Here is a 12502-nt window from a genome sequence, read left to right on the forward strand (position 1 = left end):
ACTAACACGCCAGTAATGTAGAAGTCATTTTATTAAAGGTTACCCTTAATTATATTAAATTAGAGAAGGTGTTCGTGCAATAATTCTCGGATAGAATGTCGTGATGTTAGCAGTGGACAGGGTTATGACATCATTCATGTAACACACCGAGCATGCACGATGAATGCAATTCTCACCTGTCAGGACACAAGGCAAGGGCAAATTGGGACACCTAGCAAGAATGACACTTTTTCTGTATCTCTACATTAGAAGGACACTCTAGCCATCATTATGTATGATTCATTCATACACCATAGTGCCCATGCGCGTATAGTCACTGCCAACCAGTTCCAGTGCTGGCTTGCACGAGAGTTCCAGCAATAATACCCCAAAAAAGATTCATTTCAATTAGTTGATTGCTTTAAGTAGCCAAACTGGCATGGAGCACAAACAACAGAGGGGGCATTCGGTCGCAGCTATGAAGCTGCTTTTTTTCACCAGGTATCTTTTTTTTTTTTTTTGTTACAGTGAAAGAATGTATATAAAAAGTACTAACAAAGTATCCCAATACTGTCCTTTTAAGTCTAACCACATTTTCATGGGCATCCTGGATTCCCAAGCCATCTGGTCACCAAAGAGGTCAAAGGAGATATCACAACCTACAAGTTATGCACTAAAACTCTGTGCATTGTGACACGTTCTGCAGGATCGCAGAATGGGTATCTTTGGTGTTGATGCAACCTTGCAAAGTCCATAAAATATTGTGTAGTTTCCTCCTACGCTCAAGGCCAAAATTATCTGGCAATAACTCCCTTGGAATGGGTGCAGCTCGAACCGTGCTACGCAGGGCACTTCCAGGTCTATAAAGTTTCCAGGAGTAACCTTGAAAATTCCAAAGGCACAACGAGAGACAAGTCGTTTCATTTCAAGTAATTTATTCTAGAATCATGGGAAAGCGTGGACAATTCTGGAATAAATTATAGATGTTTAGTAAGATCGTTTTTGGTATGCATTTGCATTGCGTTCACGCAGTAAACCTGTTGGTCCATAATTTCAAAAGAATAGCTCGCAAGATGGTTAAAGGCAGAGATGCAATACCTACCGGCAAGTAGGGCATGTGCCTCGTACTAAGGGATATTCTCACTGGTATAATAAACATCTGTGTGAAAGCTTAAGAAACACAGAATTTAACGGCAGATAAGAACCAGTTGGCCCATCTAGTCTGCCCGTTTTTCTTGATGTAGTCGACAGTCTTTGGTCTGGTCCCGCAGGAAGGGTAGCTTTATGTCTCCCGCATGGTTAAATTCCCTCGCTGTATTAGCCTCCACCACTTATCCTGGGAGGCTGTTCCATTTATTTACTCTCTCAGTAAAATAGAACTTCCTTAAATTGCATCTAACACTCTAGTTTGTTAAATCCCTTTAAGTATTGAAATGTTTCTATTGTATCGTCACCGACAGAACACGGTCCCCAGTGCTGTATTCTACCTTGAGAGTTTCACATTCCAAGTGCATTGTCCTACATTTATTAACATTAAACTGCAGCTGCCGCACTCAACCATTCTTCTGATTTACTTAAATCATTTGCCATTTGACTTGTTCCACCCAGAAGGTCTACCCTACATTTGTATCATCGGCAAAGAGACATACCATATCATTAAGATCTTCTGTAATATCCCTAATAAAAATATTAATACAGGTCCCAATGCTGATCCCTTAGGTACCCCACTAGTATTAAGTCCTTCCTCTGAATATACCCCATTAACTACAACCTTCTTCCTCCCATGACTCAAATGTCTTATTTATTCGACTATTCTGGCATCCCAAAGATTTATTTTCAGTCTTTTATGGGGGATAGTGTCGTCTGCCTTACTGACGTCTAGATAGACGATATCAACAGCTTCTCCTTGGTCTATTATTTTAGTTACCCAGTCAAAAAAAGAATTAATTTAGTTTGACAAGATCTTCCTGTAGTAAACCCGTGCGGTTTCTGGTCAAACCATTTACTTCCAGATATTTAACCTATCCTTTCCTTTAGCATGGTTTCCATTAATTTGCCAACGACTGGCATAAGACTTACTGGTCTGTAGTTGACCGAGCCGTCCCTGCTATTTTGTTTTTGTAAAATGGTCCTGCAATAGTGACTGGTTAAAAAAGTCCACCGGCTCTTTTAATAGCGTTGAGTATATCCCACCAGGTCCCGTGGATTTGTGAAGATATATGTTATAAAGCAGATTCAGAAACATTTCAGAAGCCAGTAAATTTGGCTAGCATAATGCATAGGCAAGGTTGCCTAGGAAACATTATATCTGTACATATAGCCATATAGTCTAAGCGACCCATACCAACAGTAAGAACCGGTTCCACTAAAAATGGAACTACAATCAACTAATTCTAACGTTCCATTTAAAAAAGAAAATTAATGCTGTATCTAAAGTACGGAAGAAGCTTGATTATATGCTCCAAGACTGACATACGCAACGCGCTTTTCGGTTGTATTTTCTAGTCGGCGAGCCTGTTTTTTTGTACAACTACTAATGCTTTTTGTGTTCATTTCTGCATTCTGTTAAACTACGGTATTTGATTTTCTAGCCCTTATTTTTCTGTAATATTTTGAGTGGTGTCTGGTTCTGCACATTGATGGGAAACCGTTTCTAATGAAGTTCTAATAATATAGAATTAAAGTTAGGTGAAGTTGATCGTAATGTTAGCCCCTAACATACAAATAATGGAACAAAAAATAAAAAATAAAAATCTGTATCCCGGGTATGATTTATGAACAGGGTCCCCCACAGCCATAAAATACAACCAGATCCCGCAGCTCCCAGATCTCTTATACTCTTTGGGCCATTACTGTTTATTCAATAAAGCAAGAGTTTGCAGGACAAACAACTTTCAATTGAACTCGGCGGGCCCTCTGTGCGATACGATGAGCCAACAACTTCTCTTCCAGAAGGTCTGCTTTAGCCCTGGGTGAAGCGCAGTTAGATCAGGGAGGTTTCTTGTTGCCTCACTGTTGGAACTTCGCGTTATGCAGGACCAGCTAAGCACATTCTTGTAGGAGAAGCTGGTCGAGGTTGGCTGTTCCCAAAGACCAATCAAGTTGGTGAGCTAATATCGCAACTGTCCTGCTAACGCCTGCTTTAGTTAATAAACCCCCCGAACGGACAGTTAGCATTTTTTGATGTCCCCTTATGAGCATAGACCTAGCTATAGATGATATAAGACAAAGATGTCCCTCTCTGAAGGTTACCTGTGCGGTCCTGAGAGACGGTCCTTTCCAGAACTCCTTCCTGACGCACAAATGTGATTCTTTAGAGCGTTCTTAACGGCCACTCACTTTGGAGTTAGCGACCTCCCCTTCATGAGAGAGGGAGGGATCTAGTCATGGAAAATGACTGAAATAAAGCCTTTTCAGAAGCCGAGCCACAACATGTGGACTCAACGCTTATATAAGCATAATCCTTAGTGTCCAGATGGCACTCAAACCGTCATGGCTGCCCTACCTCAGATTAGGAGTTTGACGACCCTAATATTGCATGTGTTACCCTTTTATGGGGAAAAAATATTCATATTCATCTTCTTAACCCTTTGTTTCTAGGGCTACCTGCCAACTATAAATACACAAAGGCATGGATTGACACAAATTATGTTTAAACAATCTCAGAAAAAAAAAACTACATTCCATTCTATTGGTTTCCATGGTAACAGCACCACATTTAGAACTTTTATGATGAATGTTCATTATAAATAGCAGCCGGTTATTATAAGTATGTATCTTGCTGATACTTTGCATCTTTAAAACAGGACAACTTTTTTCTGAAAGAAGCCCTCAACTAAAGCAAGGTCAGACAAATTCTAATACTTAGCAATGATTTAAAGAACTTCAAACCCTGTCATTCTTTAAAATAAAGAATGCCCTGTGAAGGAACGATGGCGGCTCTTCACTCATTAGATCAGCTGAAGCAGAGCGCCGAGGGACGGCTTTATCACTCAGCATATTAACGAGGCTTATAAATGTCTGCTTCAGATATCTCTCTCTCATATATATACATATTATATATACACACACACACATGTATACACATATCGGTCGGCAACACCTCTGTGTGAGGTGAATTGAAAATAGACATCTCTCATCCCAAGGTATGTAATTGCTGGAGATAGACAACAATATCACACCATGTATCTCTCTATGTAATATGTGAATAGAACCAAGTGTAAGTACGTCAAAAAGACCTGTGTAGCGATGCTTAGAATATATACCGGTGTGTGTGTGTGTAATATATATACATATACACACACACACACATACATACACACACACACATACATACACACACACATATATACATATATATATATACACACACATATACCTACATATACATACACTATTTTTCAAAAGTTCGGGGTTACTTAGCTGCTGTAATGGAAAAAAAGGATATTTCTAGCTGTAGCGTAATTACAAAAAGGCTTTTCTTATGATCAATTAGTCTTTTACACTTGGATTAGCTGACATTTAAACACAGGAGTGATGGGAGTGATAAAGGGCCTCTGTGCTCCTATGAAGATAGTCCTCTATAGAGCATCCGTTTTCAGCTACAGTAGTCATTTAGAACCATATTTTGACAGCAATTTACATTTCTTTTAAAAACAAGGAGATCTGTAAGTGACCTCAACTTTTAAACAGTAGTGTGTGCGTATATTATATATATATATATATATATATATATATATATATATATATATAACACACACACAAAGTATACGTGTGTGTGCTAGTATTTTATAATGCAATACTCTTATTTTACATCTAAAGAATATATACGGTATAAAGATTATGGTACTAATTAAATGCTACATCCTAACGGACCCCTTTATCCAATGTTGGCATTGTTTTATGCGCAGATGTCAGGTTCTAGAAAGGTTTTAAAACAAAATGTAACTATTGAGCAAACAAAAACCTCGGGTCACTGTATCACTTTGGTTCATAGTTCGCTTTCTTCTTTGAGGTATCATCTCCTGATCCGCATTTCTGGCCTGTCTGGCTATGAAATGATGGTTCTCATACAGTGTTAGAGATGTTATGGAAACCACACAACATTATTAACGCTAGAATATCAAAGAATTCCCTCACATCTTCCAATAAATAAAGTAGAGGCTTGAGGACATCTTCATTGCCAACCTACCTGGACAATCTCAATAGTAGTCAAAAGATTCCGGGGACGTCAGGCGATTAAAAACCTTTCGTGTCTCGCGATCTCCAATTCTTACCAACTGAGGAACGTTCTAAGAACATCTCCCTTCAAGACTCCTGCAATTTGGTGACCTCCAAAAGGTGAGATGTCTGAAGATGCTTGAAATCAAAACAGGTGCCCACCTTATAGAGTTTTGTGCTCTCGAGTTATGTTATTTAATTCATCACAAGGGACGTTCCGATACAATTCCCTTTTTTTTTGCAGATCTGGATCCTCTGAGCGGCTTTTGATGACCGTTGATATCTTGAAATTGACAACCAGGGGCATCAGCAGCCTGTAGATTCTTTGATGTCACCAAAAGTCCAAGGACCTCAGTTCAGATGTCAGAAGACCTCTTGGGACCAGTAGCTTGGACCTTCCAGACGTCAGTCCGTTTGGTAGGCTTATTTTTTGGCCAGGTTTGAGTAGAGTGATCTTTGTCGCCTGGGAGTTTTTGAAGACTTTGGTTTTCAGAAGTCTGCGGTGCTGGATCTCCCAGGAGCTCTCGCCACGCACCAAGTCACTGCTTGTCTCGCACCTAAACTTTCTTGCTGCACCTCTGCATCTTCTCCCCAGCTGAGCACCTCCCCCACCTCACCTCCGTGATGACTTTAACCCTTTGATGCGGGAAAAGCTGCAGCAGTTGGCTGAGCTTTATCCTGTGATGTTTAACTCATTAAAGAAGGGGTGTGTCGCCCGGCAGACAGCACAAAACACACAAGAAAGGAAGAGGGATTTGGGGATTACCTGCGAGATGCACATTAGCGCAGGAAGCGCCTGGCAGACTGTAGGATACCAACCCAGGAATCTTCAAGGCATCTTATTCACAAAAGTGGGTTCTAGTTTCCATGTGTATATGCGTGACAAACATGTGACAAAAACATGTGACAAATAAACATATGTGAAAAAAAAATATAGGCACAGACAAGGGTGACGACCATGCTCGTCCACAGGGAAAAGGAAGAGGGGGTACTTGACTCCGGTTGGAAATTGTGTGACATTTTGCCCATCAATCGAAAAAAAAGACAGGGGCATTTTGAATAAATTTGTCTATCCTACCAAGCAGGGTGGTTCTGGACAAATCAATTTCAAGCTCTCCTGTCTCCAGTTTAATTTAATAAACAGGCCGGCTGCCGGCAGAATCTCGTAATTCAGTTGAATATCAGACCAGCGGCGTGTGCCTAGGTGTGACATGGCTGCACCGACACACTGCATTGCCGCGCATGCCCGCCCACCTTATCCTATCTCCTCCTTGGGCATGGCTTGTATTTTGCCCCTCCTGAAAAACTCTCAGTGGACACCCATGGTGACATCAGGGTTATATACATTTCACGTGTACCCACGCCTAGAAAGTGCTGCCCTGCAATGTGCAGGGTGGATAACCAAATATGTTTCTTTTTGTGAGTTTATACATCCTACATACTGCAGGGTGGTGCTTTATCCTTGCTTGCCTTCCAAATATTTCCCATAGCCAAAAAGGAACAACTCGGTTTTGTGACCTCTATTTATGGATCCGATTAACCTCTGCATGAATGGGGTTTTCCCTCCTAAGGTTTTTTGCCGTTAATACATTTTATATGTATAATACTCACAATTTAAGAGTAATTTGTTCAAGATAAAAAAAAAAAAAAAAATTTTTGCATTTTAACTTCTTCCACAAGTTACGTGCTGCGGATGGATAGGCTGCTGATTTACTGCTCAGCCGCTTCCCCCAGGGGGGGGGGGGTAATAATTCTCTGTATGTGTATAATTTTTCATTTTACTTTTATTTATTTTTATTTATTTTATAAAGAGGGAGAAACTATGTTTTATTTTGATCCTCACTGCAACTGATCACAGAGTGATGAGCAAGCAGGTCTCTACAGGTTGGAATTGCTGATCGCAGTACCTTTATCAGCCAGCGTGGGGTCATCAGAGGACTGGAAAGACCCTCTTAGAACTATTTTATTAAGATCACCAGCGCAGGACTTCCAGGGGTCTAACGAGACAAATTTAGAGGTGTTTCAACTATGTCAAAACAGGGGAAAGAGACATGCATCAGACAATAAAATATGTAGAGTAACATTCTCAATAAAGAATTGTACAGTGCACAGATTAGCAGCTGATTCACAATAAATGGTAATTTACTGTATATTCTGTTTTCCGCGAGCCTGCAGTCCTCTACACATGTATGATATTATGACTGACTAAAACATTACCATGACTAATATGTTACGTTGTATACATACAACCTCATACAGCGGTAACAGTTACAACGTCCCTTTGGGTCTTTATTGGACTCTGGGAAGAACAGTTAACACAAACTCGATTCTTGCCAAAGAGGGGATTTGTAGGCGAGATGTAACATTTGAACTCAAGTGAGTTTTAATGCTGGAATAGCTGGGGCAGATGGAATTAAAGTTAACTCTTCATGCAGGAATCTACCCGTGGAAGGGCATTAATAATGCATTGCCAATTCCCAAACCAATACACCCGAGAGAGTGGTCCCTGGCTGCAGGGTTACAGTGTGTTTAGGGTTTGTGGATAGGATGCTTAACTTAAAATGTATGGCGAGTTCCACCTCTAACTGTGAAGTAGGTAAAATATTAACAACAATAGTTTTTTTTGTCTGGGAGTCAGACCACTTGATATAATATCAGTTCTCTTGTTTTCTCTGGGTAGAAAACTGAAATCAGACCACACACAGCGGAGAAATACAGATCAGTCACCTAATTACATGCTCTATGAACAGAAACCGCCAGCATGGTGATTCTACTTGTTTCAATGTGATCAGAGAGGCTGACCAGATCTAGATTAACTCCGTACCACTACAGGACAACGGGGTGTTCTTTACCCTGGTTAAGGGGACAATGTATAAAGATAACCTTTTTAGATTAAGCATAAACAAGATAACTGGTATATGTTCCAGTTAACTCACTTATAGGGTAGTATGTGAATTCACTGGAGGCCAACTCAACAGCGGTAACATTTATGTGACAATCCGTAGAATAAAAATGAAATCTACCTCAATATTCATACTGCTGAAACACAAATTTCTAGACTCAGAGTGAACCTGAGGTCCAGGCCTTCTCCATGTCATGGTCCATCATGTCAATTCCGGAAAGGGGCCCTCAACAAAAATCTGGAGTAGGATTTTAAAATGTTGGATATTAAGATATAAAAAAAGCTACTCGGTTGCAGTTTGCGCAAGTGAAAAGAAAAGATTTGTATCCAATACAAGTAAAATTAATAAAAAATAAAAGTATATTTGAAGCTAAAGGTTTCTGTTTACATCTGTATGTTGGTAACATGAAGATGTAGGTGTTTTCTGAGTCAATAATTTGGTGGCACACAATCAAATGTGGAACAACGCCAACCAACTCAGCACCGACTTACAGATAAAACTTCTTTTGCAATAAAGCCTTCAATTCAGCCATTAAAAGCCCAGGACTTTGTGGATTTCTTTTTGTATTGTTTTCTTTACTCTGAGACAACAGTGTTTTTTTTGTATCAGGTTTATGAGAAACTTTTGTTATATCTGTACTTTATTAATATTCACGCTTTTTGCTGGCTGTGTGAATCAGGTTATTTACACCATTGTGGTATCACAGACACTGTTAGGAGTAATTTCAGTTTGAAATAAACCGGCAGAGTAAATGCTGAGGTTGTAGGGTTAGCCTCTTGTTGACATTGTCCGGTTTCTACACACTTCTCAGATTCCGGATTGACTTTAAAACAGGGTGATCGTTTAACTGGCGGCATTAAAACTATATCATTCAGGTCGGCACTTGTTAAAACTCAGCCCTACGTTTATTATAGGCATACCAGGTTAAAGGAGCCACCTATTACCTTTGCTAACGTATGTTGGCTGGGTGCTGCCCTACGCCTGACCCAAGGCACTGTACCAGCTACACCCCTCCACTTGTCTCTGCGGCTGTCGTCCTCTATGCTGAACAGCAAGATATTACTTCGGATCCCACCGCTCTGCATTTTACGGAAGTGTGGAGTAAGTTCACTATGGAGGCTTTGCCAAGTAGACACAGTGCTCCATAGTGCATATCAGCCGGTTATAAGGGAGCTCTATGATCTCCCAATGGGCCAAGGCAGCAGTGGCGCCCCATGGAGCCTAATCACTCAACAAGCTGCCCCTGGTTACTCTGACCCAAGCCAGAATACTCCACTGGGTACCCTACCACTGGAAACCAATGTTATCTGGGATTCTAGTTGAAAAATGGGCTTATCACGATACAACCAGTACTTTTACTGTGTTTGCACAACCGAGATATGGGAATTGGCATCTGTGGTTCCAGTTCAATCTTAGGAAATAAATGAAATCTTATTGGTTGGACCATAGATATCTTATTACATAGGAGTCTCACACAGCCCATAACACACAGAGCACTGGAGGTGGAGGGGTTAACGCCCAATTAATTACCTATATTACTGGCAGATTTATTGATAAATAATTGCTGCCCCGCTCCCACCCACTTAGCAGTGCTTGGGGTGAGGGAGGACCCAGGGTGACCTTTTGTTTCCATAATTCCTGCCATCATCTTAAAGAACAGTTAGCCCGTGAGTGTTACGGACAACCCTGCATTCCAAACATCTGAACCAATTTACATTTTTTATGCCTTCAAGAAGAGACGACCTGAACTGGGATTTGCACTGGGAAAACAATCTTTGTCAGAGAATAATTTTATGTGCTCTAAAAATCATAACAAGGGCCATTCTTTATGTTACAATTCAGAATACTGGTGATTCTGGATAGTGATTGTTGAAGCAGTTGCTTTTTTTAACGATTTTTATTTACAGTTCTACATACAGCAGCCTGGGTGTCTGGAGTAATAAGGACTTTAAGCAGCATTTACACAGCGGCTGGATCATTTCAGCGCAGCCTTTATGAGTTATTAATGCATTCCATTTCATTAGAAAAAGTCTAGTATCCAAGACTGTATTCTTGTTTTGAATGCATGCATGGTCTCCTGTGCATTTAACAGCATCCACATAGGTGAATGCATTATCTGGTTTCCATTAGAAAATGAGATAGTGAGAAGGGGGAGAGGGGGTAGATGGTGAAAAGGTAGGGAGAGGGGGTAGATAGTGAGAAGGGGGGAGAGGGGGTAGATGGTAATATTCCTTCCATAGAATTATTATTGATGCTAAAGTCAATTTATACGCACCCTCTCTGATAAAACTGGAATGCAATGGAATGTGACAGGGGGAATAGAATAAAAAGTATAGGAAAGTATATCAAAATTGAAAAATATTTGTTATAATAATAGATGTTGCATTAAGAAAAAGAAGCAATCTAGGGTGAGGTCATACGACGTAATGAGTTGTTTTATAGGGAGGGGTTACATTAATTAATATACGTTACAAAGTATAGAGTATGCATTGTGTTTTATGTCAACTAAAATTCCTTCTCTCCCAATATGAACAACTTTTACAAAGATCTAGAAGTTTTCTGACCGGACCCAGGAATACCCCCCCACACCCCATACGCTCACGTGATTTTGTGTTACTCCTGCCAAACTGTCATGAACAAGTTGTACTGTTGCTAAATGGGGACATTGCTAAAGGCAAATTACAAACGAAGCTGCAGTTAATTTGTAATCCCGATGAGTAATATCTGTGTGAGGTCCCCTACACCCTGAGCACCCCGCCGCACGCCCGCTCCAACGCAAGCCTGACGAACGCATGGAATCCGATCAGAGATTCACTTGCCGCATTGTTTAACTGTAAATTACTTTACAATAACAGTATCCAGAGGTCCTAACAGTCCTGAATTTGCCAGGACAGTCCTGAAAATACTATCTACGTCCCAGCTGTTGGCTGTCCTTGCCAGTTTATTGGGAGTGGTGGCAGCTACGCATGAGGAGTGTACAGAGCGTTTAGTGGGCAAAAATTGGGAACTTGTGAAAAAGTACCCAATGAAGAATGTAGGTTTTAGAAGAAAGAAGTCACAGAACTCCCTCCTCCCTTAGAGAGAAGTTGCGATCCTTAATAATTTATTGATAAAACATCAACATTGTCCGCCGCCTGAGTTTGTACCTCAGGACCTGTCATTCAGGATATCAGCGCATTGTGCAGCGTAATAAGCTGCCTGTCACAAAATATAAAGCTTGATTGATGTAGGAGACACATTGTGTGAGTCACAAGTACACACCCTAGAATACGCACAAATCTAGGAACACACACACACACACAACCAAAAAAAAGACATGAGAGCCGGTGTCTAACACAACCAGTGTGCACGTACCTACCAGCGGGACGATCGGGTATTATTACTGTTAATGTTACTCTTTTTATGACATCGAGTTGTTTTTTGCGGCATGGTGCATGGGGAACGAAAAACTCAATTCAACTGAGACAAACCGACACATAGGGTAAAGAGATTGTGGTACGGGGGGGGGGGGGGGGACACAAAGTGTGAAAGAAATGGGGATTTGGGAGTGCGATATTGGAAGATAGATGAAGTGACAATTGAGAAATACAGAACAGATCTGAATCTTAGAGGGTGGTTTTTAATTTGGTAAGTTGGGAGACGCTTGACTTTCAGTGATCGTTTCTAGACCTTAACATTAAATTACACTTTCACCAAATTTCCAAATTGTACATTCAGTTCAATCAATGGAATAGTCAGTTTGCAGAAACATTCCATTGGTTGCTATGGTGATAAAACCACTTTTTAAACTTTGCATAGCTCCCATAAAACCAGAATTGAACAAATAATGAGTCTGTTGGAATAAATTACTCTTGAGAAGATATCCAACAGATAGCACTTAGATGTCTCTGAACAACTTACAACTGTACTGAGGTTTGGTTTATTTTGGTCATTTGATGTTACAATCCAAATCCCTATCCCAGCAGACAACGAATCACATCAGGCTTCTAGTCGTTCAAAACCACAGGAAGAAAGTAATAGACAAGCGTCCGGTGACCATCCAGGACACCCAGCGTAATATTTTATATGAATTAGCATTATACTGTATTGCTTTATATATATATATATATATATTGATTTGTAACATATCATGGGGGAGACCATCAATAAAATGAATCTATATATTAGTATGGCGAGTTACGGTGGGGTCTTGGTTGGTTAAATGAGGTTATGCTCTAATGTTAGGATCTGGTCCTATTGATGTACACTTATTTTAAGAGGTCCTAGAGGTACGCAGTCATAGAAGTGTCATAATAACTCACTTACTAACGTACAGCTAACTTGGTTATGATGTGTGTTGCTCCCACTAGCACCGCTTGTTCCTACTAGTACTGTTTGCTCAGTTTTATTTATGAAATCCA

Source organism: Sceloporus occidentalis, unplaced genomic scaffold (assembly GCF_023333645.1).
Source record: "Sceloporus occidentalis isolate IW3139 unplaced genomic scaffold, rSceOcc1.0.p SCAF_328, whole genome shotgun sequence".
NCBI lineage: Eukaryota > Metazoa > Chordata > Lepidosauria > Squamata > Phrynosomatidae > Sceloporus > Sceloporus occidentalis.